General features: G+C 42.4%; 1 long non-coding RNA gene across 2 annotated transcripts in view; it reads left to right on the top strand.

Moving 5' to 3' along the window:
- Positions 1-5: 5 nt before the first annotated feature.
- Positions 6-20,398, top strand: part of LOC129708631 (uncharacterized) — a 25,558-nt gene continuing 5,165 nt past the window's right edge. Inside the window, exons 1-2 of one of the 2 annotated variants that reach the window (XR_008725385.1) lie at positions 6-604; positions 1,216-1,297. This is a non-coding gene — a long non-coding RNA (uncharacterized LOC129708631). The remainder of the gene's footprint in view (positions 605-1,215; positions 1,298-20,398) is intronic. The other variant, XR_008725386.1, reaches the window with a different exon arrangement.

Raw genomic sequence — 20,398 nt, 5'->3', positions numbered from 1 at the left:
TAACCTGCTGCTCCGGGCACACGCCACATCCCCGACTGACAGCGCCGTTCGCCTATCACACGAGCGCCGCCCCTCAGACCAGCCAATCCGTGCAGGTAGAGAGGGTGGGGGCGGGACTTCCGGCGCGGGTTGCCCGCCCACAGCCTCAGCCGGGCTGTCTTGTGAGGCGTTCAATCATCCTTCCTGTTTGAGAAGATTGTTATAAAAGAAGAGAAAAAAAACCTAATCCACGGGACTCACTCGGGTCAATTCACTCAACAGAATCCGAACTGCTCCGAAAATCCCGCACACGCAGTTGCCGGGTCACTTTTAAAGCTGCTCAAAGTTTCTCGCCCTCCCGTAATGTTTACCAGCGCAGCAATCCGGGCGGTGACAGCGCCGCTGACGTCACGCGGCGTGACCACCTCGCGCCACTCTTACGCGCCGTGACGTCAGGGCGAGCGACCGACCGAAGGAGGAGCCGCGGGGCTGACGTCACCGGCGGCGCGCGACGGCAGTCGCCGTTGGTCGCGAGGACGCGGCGCCAAAGTTCAAACTTTGGTTCAACAAACGGCCGCGAGGAGCCGCTGGTCGTGAGGCAATCGCCAGCTACCGGCCTCGAGCTGTACGTGATCTCCGGTTGCCAAACATTGTAACTTCCCTGTATATCGTGGACTCCTATGTATCAGCGAGACCAAGCACAGGCTCGGCGATCGTTTCACTGAACATGGAGATGTTTAGAGAGACTTGGACCAAATGCTGGGATTGGTGTAGCTGGGACATGCTGGACACAAGTTGTTTCCACACTGTATGACTCTATGACTGACACCTCCGCTCAGTGCACCTAAACCTACCTGATCTCCTGGTTGCTAAACACGTCCCGTTCCCACACTGACCTTTCTGTCCTTGGCTTCCTCCACTATCAAGGGTGAGGCCCAGCGCAAATTGGAGGAATAGCCTCTTATATTTTGCTTGGTCAACTTACACCCAAGCGGTAAACGCACCTCATATTCCGTTTGGGGAGTCTACACCCCCGGGGCATGAACATCGAATTCTCCCAATTCTGTTAGTCCTTGCTGTCTCCTCCCCTTCCTCAGCTCCCCTGCTGTCTCCTCCCACCCTCCAGCCTTCTGGCTACTCCTCCTTTTCCCTTTCTTGTCCCCACCCACCCCCACCCCCGATCAGTCTGAAGAAGGGTTTCGGCCCGAAACGTTGCCTATTTCCTTCGCTCCATAGATGCTGCTGCACCCGCTGAGTTTCTCCAGCTTTTCTGTGTAACCTTCGATTCTCCAGCATCTGCAGTTCCCTCTTAAAAACGGTATGTATATTGACTTCTCTAACTTGTATCCCTTAGAAACATAGAAACATAGAAATTAGGTGCCGGAGTAGGCCATTCGGCCCTTCGAGCCTGCACCGCCATTCAATATGATCATGGCTGATCATCCAACTCAGTATCCCGTACCTGCCTTCTCTCCATACCCCCTGATCCCCTTAGCCACAAGGGCCACATCTAACTCCCTCTTAAATATAGCCAATGAACTGGCCTCAACTACCCTCTGTGGCAGAGAGTTCCAGAGATTCACCACTCTCTGCGTGAAAAAAGTTCTTCTCATCTCGGTTTTAAAGGATTTCCCCTTTATCCTTAAGCTGTGACCCCTTGTCCTGGACTTCCCTAACATCGGGAACAATCTTCCTGCATCTAGCCTGTCCAACCCCTTAAGAATTTTGTAAGTTTCTATAAGATCCCCTCTCAATCTTCTAAATTCTAGAGAGTATAAACCAAGTCTATCCAGTCTTTCTTCATAAGACAGTCCTGACATCCCAGGAATCAGTCTGGTGAACCGTCTCTGCACTCCCTCTATGGCAATAATGTCCTTCCTCAGATTTGGAGACCAAAACTGTACGCAATACTCCAGGTGTGGTCTCACCAAGACCCTGTACAACTGCAGTAGAACCTCTCTGCTCCTATACTCAAATCCTTTTGCAATGAAAGCTAACATACCATTCGCTTTCTTTACTGCCTGCTGCACCTGCATGCCTACCTTCAATGACTGGTGTACCATGACACCCAGGTCTCGCTGCATCTCCCCCTTTCCCAATCGGCCACCATTTAGATAATAGTCTGCTTTCCTGTTTTTGCCACCAAAATGGATAACCTCACATTTATCCACATTATACTGCATCTGCCAAACATTTGCCCACTCACCCAGCCTATCCAAGTCACCCTGCAGTCTCCTAGCATCCTCCTCACAGCTAACACTGCCCCCCAGCTTAGTGTCATCCGCAAACTTGGAGATATTGCCTTCAATTCCCTCATCCAGATCATTAATATATATTGTAAATAGCTGGGGTCCCAGTACTGAGCCTTGGGGTACCCCACTAGTCACTGCCTGCCATTGTGAAAAGGACCCGTTTACTCCTACTCTTTGCTTCCTGTTTGCCAGCCAGTTCTCTATCCACATCAATACTGAACCCCCAATGCATTGTGCTTTAAGTTTGTATACTAATTTCTTATGTGGGACCTTGTCGAAAGCCTTCTGGAAGTCCAGATACACCACATCCACTGGTTCTCCCCTATCCACGCTACTAGTTACATCCTCGAAAAATTCTATAAGATTCGTCAGACATGATTTACCTTTCGTAAATCCATGCTGACTTTGTCCAATGATTTCACCACTTTCCAAATGTGCTGCTATCCCATCTTTAATAACTGACTCTAGCAGTTTCCCCACTACCGATGTTAGACTAACTGGTCTGTAATTCCCCATTTTCTCTCTCCCTCCCTTCTTAAAAAGTGGGGTTACGTTTGCTACCCGCCAATCTTCAGGAACTACTCCAGAATCTAAAGAGTTTTGAAAGATTATTACTAATGCATCCACTATTTCTGGAGCTACTTCCTTAAGTACTCTGGGATGCAGCCTATCTGGCCCTGGGGATTTATCGGCCTTTAATCCATTCAATTTACCCAACGCCACTTCCCGGCTAACCTGGATTTCACTCAATTCCTCCAACTCCTTTGACCCGCGGTCCCCTGCTATTTCCGGCAAATTATTTATGTCTTCCTTAGTGAAGACGGAACCAAAGTAGTTATTCAATTGGTCCGCCATATCCTTGTTCCCCATGATCAACTCCCCTGTTTCTGACTGCAAGGGACCTACATTTGCCTTTACATTCCTCCCCCTTCCAAGTTCTTCCGAATTGGATGATCAGCCATGATCATATTGAATGGCGGTGCACTCGAAGGGCCGAATGGCCTACTCCTGCACCTATTTTCTATGTATAGAATCAAAACTAATTCCTGATTAATATCAGAAAATGTACACACCTCATTTAAAAGACATTTGGACAGATACATGGATATTAAAGGTTTAGAGGGATGCAAGACTAAGTGGGACCCATTGGGTCCCAGCTTTACAAGGAAGGGCTGGTCCTCCAACGCAATATTCCACCTCTCCACCAATTCCAATATTTCTGGAGCGCTAGTATGGGTGTTGTGGGCTGAAGGGATTGGTTTCCAGAGGGCTCGTATGGACATTGTGGGCCGAATGGATTCTTGGGCTTGCGGCTCAGTCACTCAAGCCTGGTGTGCTGGCAGCTCACTCACTCAAGGCTGGTGGGCTGGCAGTTGACTCACGGCTATTCCTTGAAATGCCATTTTAAGCAGGGTGCAAGGGCACCAAATTCAAGTGCAGTTTCCTACCATTTCAAGCAGGGTGCAAGGCCACCAAATTCGAGTGCAGTTTCATACCATTTCAAGCAGGGTGCAAGGCCACCAAATTTGAGTGCAGTTTCCTATCATTTCAACCAGGGTGCAAGGCCACCAAATTCAAGTGCAGTTTCATACCATTTCAAGCAGGGTGCAAGGCCATTAAAGACAGAGAGTCGTGACCTCTCCCTCCCCCTTCTTGCAGAGACTGAGCCACACCCACACTTCCAGGTTTTATAGTCCCTCCCACCAGAAGGGGCATGGCCTTCATTGCGTGATTGACAGGAGAGAGAATCTCAACATTTTTTAAACACTAATGACTCTTTTACTTTTCATCGATGGGAAAAATCCTCGGCATTTCTCCTCGGCACCTGATGAGCGGAGGGGGACTCTGAGTAAGATGGCCAAAAGTCACAGCCGTACGTGGTAGTGTTTTTCCTAAAATCAATATACAGCGCAAACAGGAAGTGGTCAAGATTAGACTTTTAATTATATAGACGGCAAGGCAACTTTTTCAAACCAACTTTTAAATTAGGCAAGGCAACGTTTGCATTCTCAAACCAACTTTTCAATTAGGCAAGGCAACGTTTGCATTCTCAAACCAACTTTTCAATTAGGAAAGGCATTCTCAAACCCACTTTTCAATTAGGCAAGGCAACTTTAGCATTCTCAAACCCACTTTTCAATTAGGCAAGGCAACTTTAGCATTCTCAAACCAACTTTTCAATTAGGCAACACAGCTTTAGCATTTTCAAACCAAAGGCAACACAGCTTTAGCATTTTCAAACCAAAACACACTTTTGCATTTTCAAACTACATTTTCAACCCATATTAAGGGCACTGACAGGTCAGTAAAACTACTCACAGTTTAGTAGACATGTATTCAGTGTTAATCACAGCTCAGTCTGAGAATCGCGACCTCTCGCTCCCCCATCTTGCAGTGAACTGAGGCATCTCCACACTTCCGGGTTTTATAGTCCCTCCGGAAGATGTGTGGCCTTCAGGAGAGAGAATCTCAACATTTTTTAAACATTGATAAGTCTTTTATTTTTCATCAATGGAAAAAATCCTCTTGTCCATGTTCCTTTAAAACCGAGATGAGAAGAACTTTTTTCACCCAGAGAGTGATGAGTCTCTGGAACTCTCTGCCGCAGAGGGTAGTCGAGGCTAGTTCATTGGCTATATTTAAGAGGGAGTTAGATGTGGCCCTTGTGGCTAAGGGGATCAGAGGGTATGGAGAGAAGGCAGGTACGGGATACTGAGTTGGATGATCAGCCATGATCATATTGAATGGCGGTGCAGGCTCGAAAGGCCGAATGGCCTACTCCTGCATCTAATTTCTATGTTTCTATGTCCTGACCAGCGGAGGGGGACTCTGAGTAAGATGGCCAAAAATCACAGCCGTAAGTGGCAGCGTGTTTTCTAAAATCAATATACAGCGCAACAGGAAGTGGTCAAGATGTGACTTTTAGTAATATAGGTAGATAGATGGGCCAAACATAGGCAATTGGAACTGCCTTGGATGGAGCATCTTGATTGGCATGAACAAATTGGGCTAAAGGGATGTCTGACAATGTCTCATGAATTTTCAAAATTATTTGCCATTTATAATCTCACCATGGAAGAAACTGCTTCAAATATTACGTGGAATATTACGTGGAATATCAATTTCAAGTGTCTATGTATTTTTCCCATCAACACCAGCAGCTGATAAATGTATCAGCAATTTGCAGAATTTGCTAATCCCAAATGGCTTTGAAATTTTAGGAATGATTTGTCTAATTCTGACCCTGATGCCAAATACTGTTTTTTTGCCTTGACTCTCCACTGTATTCAACCAAAATTGTGCATTTGTATATGCAGTGCCCAACGTCTTGGTCCTCAGGTGCTGACAAAGTTGGTAGGGATAGACTGTTAACTGAACCCAGTGGGCGACACACTTTGCAACAGTGGTACATCATGCCCTTTGGGTAGTACCTGTATATCAATTCCCTGGCCTGTCTGTGCAAGTCTCTGAAATGGAACTTGAATCCACAACCTGATGACTCATATGAGAGAATCTACCCACTGAGACATAGCTGACAGCTACTGTGAGAAGTTAAAGACATGCAGAACATACTTCAAACAAATAAGGGATGCAAGACAAAAAGAAGGTTTTAAAAAATTACTGAGCTTCCCAATGCTGAGCTGAATGTCTAGTCAGGCGATGACATCTGCTGTTTGTAATTCGTGTGCTTTTTAATTATAATTAAATCATTTAACAGCAGCTCTCCGCTATGTTTACCAAATTCTATAACTCTAGTTAATCCACTAACTTCGTAGAGAAAGGGGTTTAATTGATATTTACATAACAAATTGTCTGTCCTTTATATTAATTCATTGTATAATTAAATTGAAATATGATGGAAAGAGATTACATGGAGGTAGAGGCACAATTCAAGGATGAGCTCAAAGCCTCCTTGAAAATGTATAATATCCCCTATGTTTTGAATCCTGGCCCATGATCAATCCAAATGGAGAAGGAGGATTTAGGTTGACATTTGCATTCCTGAAGTTGAATGCTTTCCTTTGCCTTTTTAACCAAATGGCCCATTTTTGTACTATCTACAAACGTCCTTTTTTATTGCATTCTACATTTAACTAAATCAAATAAATACAACAAAAAGCAAGGGACTGAGTGCTGAGCCTTGTAGAACTCCACAGGCCTTCCAGCCATAAACATTACGTCTTGCTTCCTACCTCAGAACCAATTTTGCCACCCTCATTTGGATTCCAAGCATCTTTACCTTTTTATCCAGTTTGCTTTGTGCTCTTGTCAAATGCCTTGCTGCAATTCACGTAGACAACATGAAAGGTATTGCTCTCATTGATTCTCCATTTCGCTCCCTCCAAAAAGTCAATTTAGTTATACAGACTAGATCTTCCTTTGACAAATCCATGCTGACTCTCCATGATTAATTTGTCTTTTCAAATGAAAACTTATACCACACCTTGGAGTTGATTACAATTCAGTAATTTATCAACTACATACTAAGGTTAACCGAACTGATGTATGACAACTCATTTTATTCCTTCCCTTTTAAACAATGGTACAACATTAACAGTCCCCCTGAACTACTCCAGTAGTCAAGACTGATTGAAAAATTAACTCATCTGAAAACACTGTAACCAGGAATGTTATCCTGCCATTGCTGTTCTACAAGAGGAATGCAAATGTCAACCTAAATCCTCCGTCTCCATTTGGATTGATCATGGGCCAGGATTCTAAAATAGGGGATATTATACATTTTCAAGGAGGCTTTGAGCTCATCCTTGAATTGTGCCTCTGCCTCCATGTAATCTCTCGCCATGGCAGAGCCTATTTCAAGAATCTAATGTCAGGCATGGGAATGATGTGGTCTATACTTTGGAGCCAACTGAGTTCAATTGGGACCACTGTTCTTGGGATGACTCTCTGAGATGCAGAGTATCAAGGTAGGAGAGATTCTCCTTGGCCACATTAGCAGCTTTCAGGAGTGGTGTGTAAGCAATGATGAATGTAGCTAGCTAATTTCATGTAAAAGTAAACCAAACGGTCATAAGATGTACATTTATCCCATGGGGGAGCAGTTTAGGTGTCAGAGGTAACTCATTCTTCTTGGCAAAGTTCACCCTATGAATAGAATGTTTCTCTTTTGTTTTCTCTTTTCCAAAGAAGGCAGGCCCATCACCTTGTTCTTCAAACAGGTCATCTGCCTGTTGGGCCTCACTTACGGTGACAATGACAATGTGAAAGCATCAGAATTCACAGGCTATGATTACAGTGTAACATTCAGATTTGTCACTATTGGTAGTGGTCGTGAGTGCCCTGATTTTCCACGGCTCAGTTAAAACAGGCGAGGAAATTGTACTTATCATCTTCTGTGTTAATGCCCATGCAACATAGTCTGCTCTCCAGTCATCTTGAACCGTTTTGTCACTATGACATGGAAAACCAGTAGCTCAAATAGTGACACCAGATATATATATGGATAAGAGTACACCAAAACAATTTGTCCAACAAAACCATCCTGCTTGTGGATCCTAAGCAAGAAGACTTGGTGAATGAGATTGGAGGCAGTAGAGGAGAAACTTAGCTGAATGATTTTATGGGAAACAAAGTTCTATGTTTGCCTTATGGTCCAGGAGGAAGTGTGAGGAAGTATGAGAAACATGCTTATTACCGCAGCCAGCTAATTGCTAGTTCTCCAAACGACAATACCATTAATCCTGCTGGCAGATTTGTTGAAAATGTTGGTATTGATCCTTACTGAGAAAAGTACTGCAAATTTAGAGGTGATAGGTTGGAATGAGTAAATGAAGTGCGAGATATAAAACAGAGGAAGAAGTTGACATGGATCAGGTGTTATGGGAGAAAGGTAGACAAAAATGCTGGAGAAACTCAGTGGGTGCGGCAGCATCTATGGAGCGAAGGAAATAGGCAACGTTTCGGGCCAAAACCCTTCTTCAGACTGAGAAAGGTCTCCAGTGTGGGGCAGACTCTTGACCAAGGGTAAGAGAAAAGCTCAAAATTGCCTGGGGCTCAGAATAAATTGTTAATTTTTCTGGTCGATTGTCATAATAGGTGAATTTGAATTATCGCCACAAATACTGGTCATTGTCCTCCAGACAGTACTGATAAATAGTTCATGTTTTGCTTTAATGATCATTTAAATTTTTGTTACATTTTTTTATATTTCTATAGAATAAACAATCTTCATGAATTGTATAAAGTAAATTTTAGCAATCCAACAATAAATAATATCATGTTAAGACCAAGCAAATGTCTATATATATTCTGAAGACAACTTCCCTTCTCTCCCCTTGGAACATTGATTCTGCAACACACGGTTTCTAACAATAGTTGCCCTTCATAAAGTTCCTTCCTGTCCCTGTGCCTTTTTACCTGTGCCCTTTCTATAGTCAGGGTCCCAAATACTCTTTTCAAAATAATTCATTGTACTTTTTCAGTTTAATAACCTATGTCTGCTGCTCACTCTGCAATCTCTAATTGAGATGAACATATGTAATTTATTTGCTTAATATTAAAGAACAATAGGACTTTGTATGTTATGAGGGCATTGTAGGATATGAGTTATGTTACTGGACTAGACATACCAATACTAGTGATCTAGAAACATCAAATCCCAATACAGCAAATCAAATATTAAAAATAAATTATTTAAATTAATCCTCCAGGGGGTTACGAAAACAGTGAATGAAGCCAACAAAAATAATTCTCTATAACTTGACTTACACAATATATTTAATAAAATATTACGCTTAGAAGTATTAGAAACATAATTTTCATAAGATCACAGGATGACATGTAGAATAGGAAGATGTCTGCAATCATGTTGACAGCGAGTTGTAATTAATAGGAATATGCCTAACAAATTATTAATGAGACTGTATCAGGGCCATTGCTTTTCATCATTTTATTAATGAAGAAAAGGTCAAAACACGAAGGACATTTATTATCACATACACCAATTGGTGTAGTGAAATTTGACTTGCCGTCTTAAAGTTAATTGTTGACTTAATTCATAGAACAGATCAGCTGGCAGGATATCTTTACATTTTTTTTGCACTTTTGTTCACTAACTGCTAGGGAATGCATCGGGATAACTGGGACATTCTTGGAAAGTGATATCAAAAGAGTATTTCTTTAACCAACATGAGAAAGAAAGTGAATAAGTGTAGATTTTGTTTAGTTTAGAGATACAGCAAGGAAACAGGTTCTTCAGCTCACCAAATCTGACCAGCTATCCCTGCACATTTGTACTATCCTACACACACACTAGGGACAATTTACAATTATACCAAGCCAATTAACCTACAAACCTGTAGTTCTTTGGAGTGTGTGAGGAAACCGGAGATCCCGGAGAAAATTCACGCAGATCGCGGGGAGAACGTACAAACTCCGTAGAGACAACGCCCATAGTCAGGATTGAGACCAGGTCTCTGCTGCTGTAAAACAGCAACTCTGCCACCATGCCACCCTATGGTATATATATGTAATGCCAAATCAATCACAGGGGAAATAAAATTAGGGAAGGAAAGACTAGATTATGAGAGTAAAAGTAAAGTTAAGAAAATGTATTTAAAAATAAAGTACAGTTTGTCATTTAAAAAAATCTTAAAATGATTCACATCCTAAAGGCATGTATTGGTAATTGTTCATTTTTTGGAATAAGAGTGATTTACCTATGAATTAATCTAAAAAAATAATTTGTAATTGTTAACTATATGTCATACTCCATATCTGAAAGTGGAATATACTGTGCACACGTGTTTTTCTCTCAGTATTCTATCAGTATAATGGCATGAGCCATTTTTAATTGGCTGGCAGGGTAGTTGTGAACCTGAAATAAGAAAACTACAAAATTGATAAATTAATCTACATAGCTTTCATCGCCCCAACTGCGGATGGTTCGACCGCGGGAGAATAAAGAGGGAGAAAATTGGACTTTATTACCTTCCATCACAGTGAGGAATGTGGGGAGCTGCTATGGTGGATGTTTATGCTAACTTTTATTTTATTTTATTTTATGTGGCTGTGTGTTTTGTTGCTTTTCATAGTATGGCTGTATGGTAACTCAAATTTCACTGTATCTTAATTGGTACATGTGACGATAAACTGACCTTGAAACCTTGAAACATAATCCCCCAAAAAATCTTTCTTGCCCTTGATTATTAGCTAGTTTTAGAAGTCTCCCTATCCTTTAAAATAAAGGTCATAGACAGTTGAAGAGCGGTTATAATGACCTCATTCCACATCAGATCATTATTTTAACAGCCACTATAGTTCCGCTTTAGCTGGAGTTTACTGCACCAATGACAATACCTTGAGCACAGCTCCCTCTGTTGGATACACATTCAATTAGAAACCATCAGGGCATGCCTCTTGAGTAAGGCAAGTTTGTGCAGGATTAGATTTTTTCCCCAAAAATGTTTGTGGTTGTGAAGCTGGGAATGGTAGTGAGACCAACTGGGACACTGGTGAATGTAAGAAATAGGAATAGACCAGACAATTCAGCCCCTCAAACCTGATCTGCCTTCAACAAGATCATTACTACTTCTCTACTTCAACAATATGTTCCTGGCCCTGGGTCATATTTGTAGATTTCCCTTCCCTTGTTTGAATTTGAATTTGAATTTGACTTTGATTCCTTTATTGTCATTCAGACCTTTCGGTCTGAACGAAATTACGTTGCCTGCAGTCACACACAGTAACAATAAATAACAAAACATACAATAAACACAAATTAACATCCACCACAGTGAGTTCACCAAGCACCTCCTCACTGTGATGGACGCAAAAGTCTTAGTCTCTGTCTCTTCCCTCCTTGTTCTCCCTCTGCGCTGAGGCGATCGATCCAGGCCGAAGATGCCGCTCTCCTGTCCAGCGGACCTCCGTGGTGATGTCGCCGCTGCGAAACGCTGTCTCAGCTCCGAGTCGGCCCGCCACAGCCTCAGCTCCGAGTCCCGCTGCACCAGCTCCGAGTCCCGCAGCCTCAGCTCCAAGCCCCGCTACATCAGCTCCGAGTCCCGCTGCAATAGCTCCGAGTCCCGCTGCACCAGCTCCTAGTCCCGCAGCCTCAGCTCCGAGTCCTGCTGCATCAGCTCCGGGCCGCTCCATCAGCTCCGAGTCCCGCTGCAACAGCTCCGAGTCCCGCAGTCTCAGCTCCGAGTCCCACAGCCTCAGCTCCGAGTCCCGCTGCAACAGCTCCGAGTCCCGCTGCCTTAGCTCAGGGCCGCTGCCGAAAGATGGAACGCCGCATCAGTGAGTCGGGCCACCGCTGCCTCGGCCCCGAAGTCGGCCAGCCTCACGCTGTAAGTCCTGGCTGGCTCTGCCTCCGGAGCCTCGAGGTCGGTCGCAGGTTGGAGACCGCGGCCTCAGCGCAGACAGAGGCAGAGAAGAGCGATACAACAAGAAAAAGTCGCATTCCCCCGAAGGGAGAGACAAAAAAACATGTTTCAACCCCCCCCCCCCCCCCTCCATAACACAACCTAATAAACTAAAACTTAGCCAAAACAAGACAAAAAACCCCAAAAAGTAAAGACAGATGGACTGCAGGCGAGCCGCAGCTGTTAACAGCTCCGCCACTTCCGGAAGTTGAGGATTGGTTCCACCAGACCCTGCCCTCCAATGTCCAGCAGTGGAAAGACCCTACACTGTCTGCTATACTGTCAGACCTTTGTATTTAGTATGAGGTGACAGCATCCACATTGTCAATAAAACAGATTCAAAGCACATCATGATAATTTCACTTCCTAGTTTGAAGATAATGGTCAAGGTAAAATAATGTGATGCTAATGGAGCCAGCAGAGGACAGTCTGTTAAACTTGTAGTTGAAAAAAGAGAAGTAACAGAATCAAGATGGAATCATAAGGAACTGCAGATGCTGGAATCATGAATAAAACACAAAGTGATGGAGTAACTCAGCAGGTCAGGTGGCATCACTGAAGGTAGTGGATAGGTGACGTTTTGAGTCAGGACTCTTCAGACTCGAATAATAGAATAATAGCTTTATAATAAATATTACTACTACATTAATTTCTGAATAACTACTGTACTACAGACTAGAGATGGAATTAATAATTGATGCTTCAAGTTTCTCTTGCCCTATATCAATGGTTCTCCAGAGATTTTGAAGTCAGTGTAATAGAAGGCTGCTTCTATTGGTATAGAAATGTTTAAAAAAATGAATATATCTTAAAATATTCAAAATTAAGGATTGTTATTTCTACAATTTTCATCTCTAAATTACTTGTTGACTAATCTAATGGATATTTTTTGGACAATAGACCAGTAGAATAGATGAAGGGAAACCAGTTTGGATTTTCAGAGATTTTTTGAGTAGGTCCCATGGAGTAAGGTGTTCAACATGGTCAGAGCACATGGAATTGGCAATAATATTCTGCCATATATAGACATCGATTAAAATTGATTAACAGACAGAAAGCAAAGAGCGGGTGTAAATTAATCTTTTTTTTTTAATTAGCGGGCTATGTCCAGTAAGGTATTGCAGGGATTAGTGCAGTTGAAAATGAAATTCCATCAGCATATTTGTTGATTCTAATTTCTGTATGTCCGTATGCTGGACTTGGGAACCCAGCCAATCACAGAGGGATGGTAGACAAGAGGTGCAGCTACTGGGTGCAGATACTGGTATATTGGATGTATGGTTGGGTTTTGGATCTGAAAGCCAGGAACCAACAGGCCTTTGGGGCAAGGTGACCAGGTGAGCTGGGAATCATAGGTCAGTATTACAGTGGAATACGAGGGAGGTGTGGAGCAGCAACAAATGTTGAGGGTTTTTTAAATCGCAACGTATCAAGTCAAGTCCAGTCAAGTTTATTTGTCACATACACATAGAAACATAGAAACATAGAAAATGGGTGCAGGAGTAGGCCATTCGGCCCTTCGAGCCTGCACCGCCATTCAATATGATCATGGCTGATCATCCAACTCAGTATCCTGTACCTGCCTTCTCTCCATACCCCCTGATCCCTTTGGCCACAAGGGCCACATCCATCTCCCTCTTAAATATAGCCAATGAACTGGCCTCAACTACCTTCTGTGGCAGAGAGTTCCAGAGATTCACCACTCTCTGTGTGAACATTTTTTTTCTCATCTCAGTCCTAAAGGATTTCCCCTTTATCCTTAAACTGTGACCCCTTGTCCTGGACTTCCCCAACATCGGGATCAATCTTCCTGCATCTAGCCTGTCCAACCCCTGAAGAATTTTGTAAGTTTCTATAAGATCCCCCCTAAATCTTCTAAATTCTAGCGAGTACAAGCCGAGTCTATCCAGTCTTTCTTCATATGAAAGTCCTGACATCCCAGGAATCAGTCTGGTGAACCTTCTCTGTACTCCCTCTATGGCAAGAATGTGGTTTGGAGACCAAAACTGTACACAATACTCCAGGTGTGGTCTCACCAATACCCTGTTTCTTCACTGCCTGCAAGATGAGCAGTGAAATGAAAGTGGCAATGCCTGCGGATTGTGCAATATTTGTTGGATCATAAGTAAGACTACCAAGAGAGTTGTGATGGGGGTAGGTAGTTTGTTCAAAAGAGATGGAAAATTATGCAGGTTAGTAATTTACTTGTCATGTAAGTCTTCCATTCCAGCTGCAATTTTAAGGCCAGGTTGTCCCAGAAGTAACCAATAACCAAAGACAATGTGGCTACACTCTGCTGAAATCCTCCAAATTAAACATTTGCTTTGTAAATGATGTAATTCCACACTCTCGTGATGCTGACACTCCATTAGGTCACAAGGGTGACAACATGAAATGCACAGATTAATTTTTGGACTGAAGCAAAATGCATTATGCTACTTCTATTAAAAAATAATTTCTAAATTTGTAACACTGTCAGAAGCAGCATTGTGCAACTGAGTTTCCAGACATGTGAAACTGTAAGGATGGTGGAAGGGTTTTCATGGATCAATTTTGTACACGATTCCTCTTTCTTCCTGCAGACAGAAGATAATACTGATATCAAATGTACTCAACAGTATCAACCTTTTGCAAGGTTAAAATGAGTGACAGGTGGTCAAATGTTATATTCGTTGTTTTTGAATTTATACAGGTGCATGACAGGGAACCAATGAAATAGGAAAGTGTAGCATTTTGCAACCTGCCACTCATTTTGAAACATGTCTGCTGATATGGTTGAAGTAGAGTGTGATCTCAGTAAAATCTTGCATGCAGCAGTACGATACAGGAAACAAAAGCTATCTGACTCTGACCACAAGGAACATCAAGTTTCTTGAAGCTTGCCATGTTCACCCACACCTCAGAACAGACTGCTAATTCATTTCCGCATATGGCCCTGGTGAGGCAGCAGTCATTTTTTCAATGTGCTGCTTGCATCCTAAGTCTTTCAATGGAAATTGAAAGCCAGTTGAACCCAAAGCCAAGAGTGGATTAAGATACAGATTTATGCAGCATTGATTCTATATTAACTGAGATGTTTTGTCATGTTAGCTAACCGGAACATATTATAGGCTGTGAAACCAAAGGAAAGCAAAAATACCCAAAAGCAAAATACAGCAAATGTTTGCAATCCAAAAAGAAAACTGAAGAAGCAGAAAATATTCAGCTGGGCATTCAGCATCTATGGAGAGGAACAGTACTAACATTTCATGTTGATAGGCTTTTATTAGTGAAAAATGAAATGCATTTATAATGGGTGAGAATTAAAGGAAGTGCTGAATGCATAAAATTTGTTTGTTATAAGGTGGAAACCAGGAGAGATTAAATTACACTAGAGGTGGTAGTATCATTTGAAAGAGACTGGTAAAGTGTACTGCTTGACAAAACAAGTAACTGGAAATGCAGTAAAACTTGCCAGATTACTGGAGAGCAAAAAAAACTGAAAAGGCTAATTATTTGAAATTATTGAATTCAACATTGAGTTCTGTAGACCGTGATATATTCCTCAAGATAAAATTGAACAGCATTAGAATAGTTTTGGACGCCAAAGACAGAGGGGTGAGAGCAGGGCCGGCCTTAAGCCGATTTGACCGATTGCTCCCAATTGGGGCCCGCGCCTAAGCGGGGCCCCGCACTAATGTTCCGTATTTCGTACGGAAATATGAATTCTCTTTGTTAAATAAAGATTTTTGTAAATTCGCCATCTGGATTTTTTTTAAACGAACATGTATAAAAACCGCTGCACGGCCATCAGACACAAACGATTTGTTAACTAGTACTGTTAGCACTTCTTAACAGCAAGTAATTAACACCTTGTTATGCAATGTCATCAATCTGCATCCATCCGCATTCCTCAGTAAATGTTATTGTGTTTTGAACAAGTATTAATGACGCCGTGTTCCTTTGAATAAAATTCACGCGGCGTCATTAATACTTGTTTAAAACACAATTCCATTTACTGAGGAATGTAGATCGATGACACGTTGAGAATTTCATTAAACTCACCATCATGAGTGAGGGCCCCGGACTGCGAGAAGTGGCTTCTTCCTGGTGTGCAGGTTAGTCATTCACCTACCGCCCCACGATGTGTCTCTCCATGTTTAAGAGGGAACTGCAGATGCTGGAGAATCGAAGGTTACACAAAAAAGCTGGAGAAACTCAGCAGGTGCAGCAGCATCTATGGAGCGAAGGAAATAGGCAACGTTTCGGGCCGAAACGTTGCCTATTTCCTTCGCTCCATAGATGCTGCTGCACCCGCTGAGTTTCTCCAGCTTTTTTGTGTAACCTATGTGTCTCTCCATCTTTTGCTCTCTCCCTCCCTCCCTCCCTCTTTCTCTCGCGCTCTCTCTCCCGCTCCCCATCTCGTCTCTCTCTAGCTCTCCCACTCCCTCTCTATCACCTCAGCATTCCCGGAATCATTGACGTTTTGCGGTAGACAAAAATGCTGGAGAAACCCAGCGGGTGAGGCAGCCGCCTGGCCCGCTGAGTTCCTCCAGCACTCTGTGTTTTTTGTATGGCTCTGAAGTTGAAGGTGGCTCAGCGGGGCGGGCAGCGGCTCTGGGGAGAAGGTTGCGTTTTTGGTTGAGACCCTTCTTCAGACAATCACAAGTACCCTCACCGATGCAATTTCAGTTCAGTCTGAAGAAGAAGTCTGAAGAAGGGTCTTCTCTCCAATTGCTGTGCTGCCTGTCCTGCTGAGTTACTCCAGCTTTATGTCTATCTTCAATTTCAGAGAATTACAATTTCTCACGGGGGGCTTATAACGTCTCTAAACCCCTCTGGGACCCTCTGAACACCTCTAAACCCCCTCTAGCCCCCCTAGTCCCCTCTAAACAATGCTAAACACACCTGAACCCATCTGAAGCCCTCTAAACATCTCTAAACTGTTTAAACCTCTCTAAACTAGGAGGCTGCAAGGTGACTTGGATAGGCTAGGTGAGTGGGCAAATGCATGGCAGATGCAGTATAATGTGGATAAATGTGAGGTTATCCACTTTGGTGGCAAAAACAGGAAAGTAGACTATTATCTGAATTGTGGCCGATTAGGAAAAGGGGAGATGCAACGAGACCTGGGTGTCATGGTTCACCAGTCATTGAAAATAGGCACGCAGGTGCAGCAGGCAGTGAAGAAAGCGAATGGTATGTTAACATTCATAGCAAAAGGATTTGAGTATAGGAGCAGGGAGGTTCAACTGCAGTTGTACAGGGTTTTCGTGAGACCACACCTGGAGTATTGGTACAGTTTTGGGCTCCTAATCTTGCCATAGAGGGAGTACCGAGAAGGTTCACCAGACTGATTCCTGGGATGTCAGAACTTTCATATGAAGAAAGACTGGATAGACTCGGCTTGTACTCGCTAGAATTTAGAAGATTGAGGGGGGATCTTATAGAAACTTACAAAATTCTTAAGGGGTTGGACAGGCTAGATGCAGGAAAATTGTTCATGATGTTGGGGAAGTCTAGAACAAGGGGTCACAGTTTAAGGATAAAGGGGAAATATTTTAGGACTGAGATGAGAAAAACGTTTTTTACACAGAGAGCAGTGAATCTGTGGAATTCTCTGCCACAGAAGGTAGTTGAGGCCAGTTCATTAGTTATATTTAAGAGGGAGTTGGATGTGGCTCTTGTGGCTAAAGGGATCAGGGGGTATGGAGAGAAGGCAGGTACAGGATACCGAGTTGGATGATCAGCCATGATCATATTGAATGGCTGTGCAAGCTCAAAGGGCCGAATGGCCTCTACTCCCGCACCTATTGTCTATGGTTCTATGACTGCGTCCAACTGCTCTCTGGTTCGTTGATCGGTTTGCTAGATATGAACTGTTTTGGGAGAGAAAAATGCTCACGGCAGACCAAACGTTTTTACCGTTACTCTCTCTCTTTTTGCTAAGCCACTTTTGGACCCAATTTACCAACTTGCCCTTGGTCTAGAGGACATCAAGCGTTTGGACTAACCTGAGCATAACTTGATATACTTTTACACTGTGCTTGAAAGTGATGCAATTGAATCCAAAAGTAGATTCTTGTATCGAAACAAATTGGAACTATGAAGGCATAAGAGCAGTGATTGATTGGAAAAATATATAAACAGGCATGATGGTGGAGCGGTAATGGTAGGCACAAAGAAATAATGCATTATTTGCTGAGAAATAAATTATCTTAAGAATCAAAAAATAATTGGAAGAACAGAAGAAATTAAAGATAGCATTATCCCTAGACTTCAAGTTCAAGTTCAAGTTCACATTTATAGTCACATACACCAATTGGTACAGTGAAATTTCACAGGTGTCACCTTAGTTAAAATCCCAATAAAGTATAATTGTAGCTGGTTACAACTTGTAATGTTTTTATCCATTAAAGACACCAGATTAATACAACTTTATTTTCACATGTTGGCTCTTTTCTAAAGATTGGGATAGATGTATGAACCAGGGAAACCTTTTCCTAAAGATACACAAAGTGCTGGAGAACATGGATAGGTGAAGCTTCAGGTCAAGCCCCTTTTGTAGACCTTTTCCTGCCTGTGATTACTTATTTATTCATTATAACACCGGGATACACTGCAGATATAGCTATCTTCCATGCAATTCAAAATTTTGCTTCTGGTGCTGATCTTACCTTGGATTAGAACCCTAGATGGAAAGTAGTGTATGCACAAGTAAGGCATTTCAATTAAAAAGTGACTGATGCAGTCAATGTAAATGAGTTAATTTGCTAATGTTAGCAATGAAACTACCAATAAGTTTAAATAATTTTAATGTCTTATTGGAAACATAGCACGACCATCTGAAACTCTTTTGAGTGGAGATAATCATCAAACCATTAATTACGAATCCTTTATAGGATCGAATGTTTCTATGACTTGACATGTATCAGCACCTTAATGGATAATCGATCGCCTGCATTCTGAAGATGGAACTGTGCACATGTGCTTTTTTTCTTAAAGACCAGCTGAGCTACAGCGCCCTGCATAACGTTTGGGCCAAAGACCCATCATTTATTTATTTGCCTCTGTGCTCCACAAATTGAGATTTGTAATAGAAATAAAACACATATGGTTAAAGTGCACATTGTCAGATTTTATTAAAGGCTATTTTTATATATTTTGGTTTCACCATGTAGAAATTACAGCTGTGTTTGTACATAATTCCCCAATTTCAGGACACCATTATATTTGGGACACTGGTTTCAAAGGCGTATGTCATTGCTCAGGTCTGTTTAATTGCCTCCTTAATACTGGTATAAGAGAACTCTCAGCATCTTGTCTTTCCTCCGGTCTTTCAATCGCCTTTGGAAACTTTTATTGCTGTTTATCAACATGAGGACCAAAGTTGTGCCAATAAAAGTTAAAGTGACAAAGAAAGTCAAATAAGCCATTATGAGACTGAAAAACAAGAATAAAATTGTTAGAGACATCAGCCAAACCTTAGGCTTATCAAAATCAACTGTTTGAAACGTCATTAAGATGAAAGAGAGCTTACTAATCGCAAAGGAACTGGCAGGCCAAGGAAGACTTCCATAGCTGATGACAGAATAATTGTCTGGATAATAAAGAAAAATCTCCAAACCCCTGTCCGACAGATCAGAAACACTCTTCAGAAGTCAGGTGTGGATTTGTCAATGACCACTGTCCGCAGAAGACCACTGTGAACAGAAGACCACTGTGAACAGAAATAAAGAGGCTACACTGCAAGATGCAAACCACTGGTGACCCACAAAAATAGGATGGCCGGGTTACAGTTTGCAAAGAAGTACTTAATAGAGCAATCACAGTTCTGGAAAAGGGTCTTGTGGACAGATGAGACAAAAATTAACATATCAGAGTGATGGCAAGAGCAAAGTATGGAGGAGAGAAGGAACTGCCCAAGATCCAAAGCATACCCCCTCATCTGTGAAACACGGTGGTGGGGGTGTTACGGCCTGGGCATGTATGGCTGCTGAAGGTACTGGCTCATTTATCTTCATTGATGATACAACTGCTGATGGTAGCAGCATAATGAATTCTGAAGTGTATAGACACATCCTACCTGCTCAAGTTCAAACAAATGCCTCAAAACTCATTGGCCAGTTTTCATTCTACAGCAAGACAATGATTCCAACCATACAGCTAAAAAATGGTCAATCCTTGAGTGTCCAAGTCAATCACCCGATCTGAACCCAATTGAGCATGCCTTATATATACCGAAGAGAAAACTGAAGGGTACTAGCCCCCAAAACAAGCATAAGTTAAATATGACTGCAATACAGGCCTGGCAGAGCATCACCAGAGAAGACACCCAGCAATTGGTGATGTCCATGAATCGCAGACTTCAAGCAGTTATTCATGCAAAGGATATGAAACAAAATATTAAACAAGACTACTTTCATTCACATGACATTGCTGTTTCCCAAACATTATGGTGCTCTAAAATGGGAGGACTATGTATAAACGCCACTGGTATTTCTACATGGTGAAACCAAAATGTATAAAAATGGCCTGTATTAAAATCTGACAATGTGCACTTTGACCACATCTGATTTTTATCTGATATCTATTACAAACCTCAAATTGTGGAGTACAGAGGCAAATAAATAAATAATGGGTGTCCCAAACATTATGGAGGGCACTTTATGTGCCATGTGGAAGTTTTAACTGAGTTAATCATCTTTGCTAACAATGAAATGATTGTGTCATGAAAAGGAGAGCTAGCACAGAGAACTTCCGAAGAGCCTCAAGATCGCCAATTAAAACCAAATTCTTCCAAGC

The sequence above is a fragment of the Leucoraja erinacea genome, chromosome 24 (assembly GCF_028641065.1).
Source record: "Leucoraja erinacea ecotype New England chromosome 24, Leri_hhj_1, whole genome shotgun sequence".
In the NCBI taxonomy this organism is placed as follows: domain Eukaryota; kingdom Metazoa; phylum Chordata; class Chondrichthyes; order Rajiformes; family Rajidae; genus Leucoraja; species Leucoraja erinaceus.
Note: the sequence above shows the minus strand (reverse complement) of the source record. Positions and strands in the feature narration are given on the sequence as shown.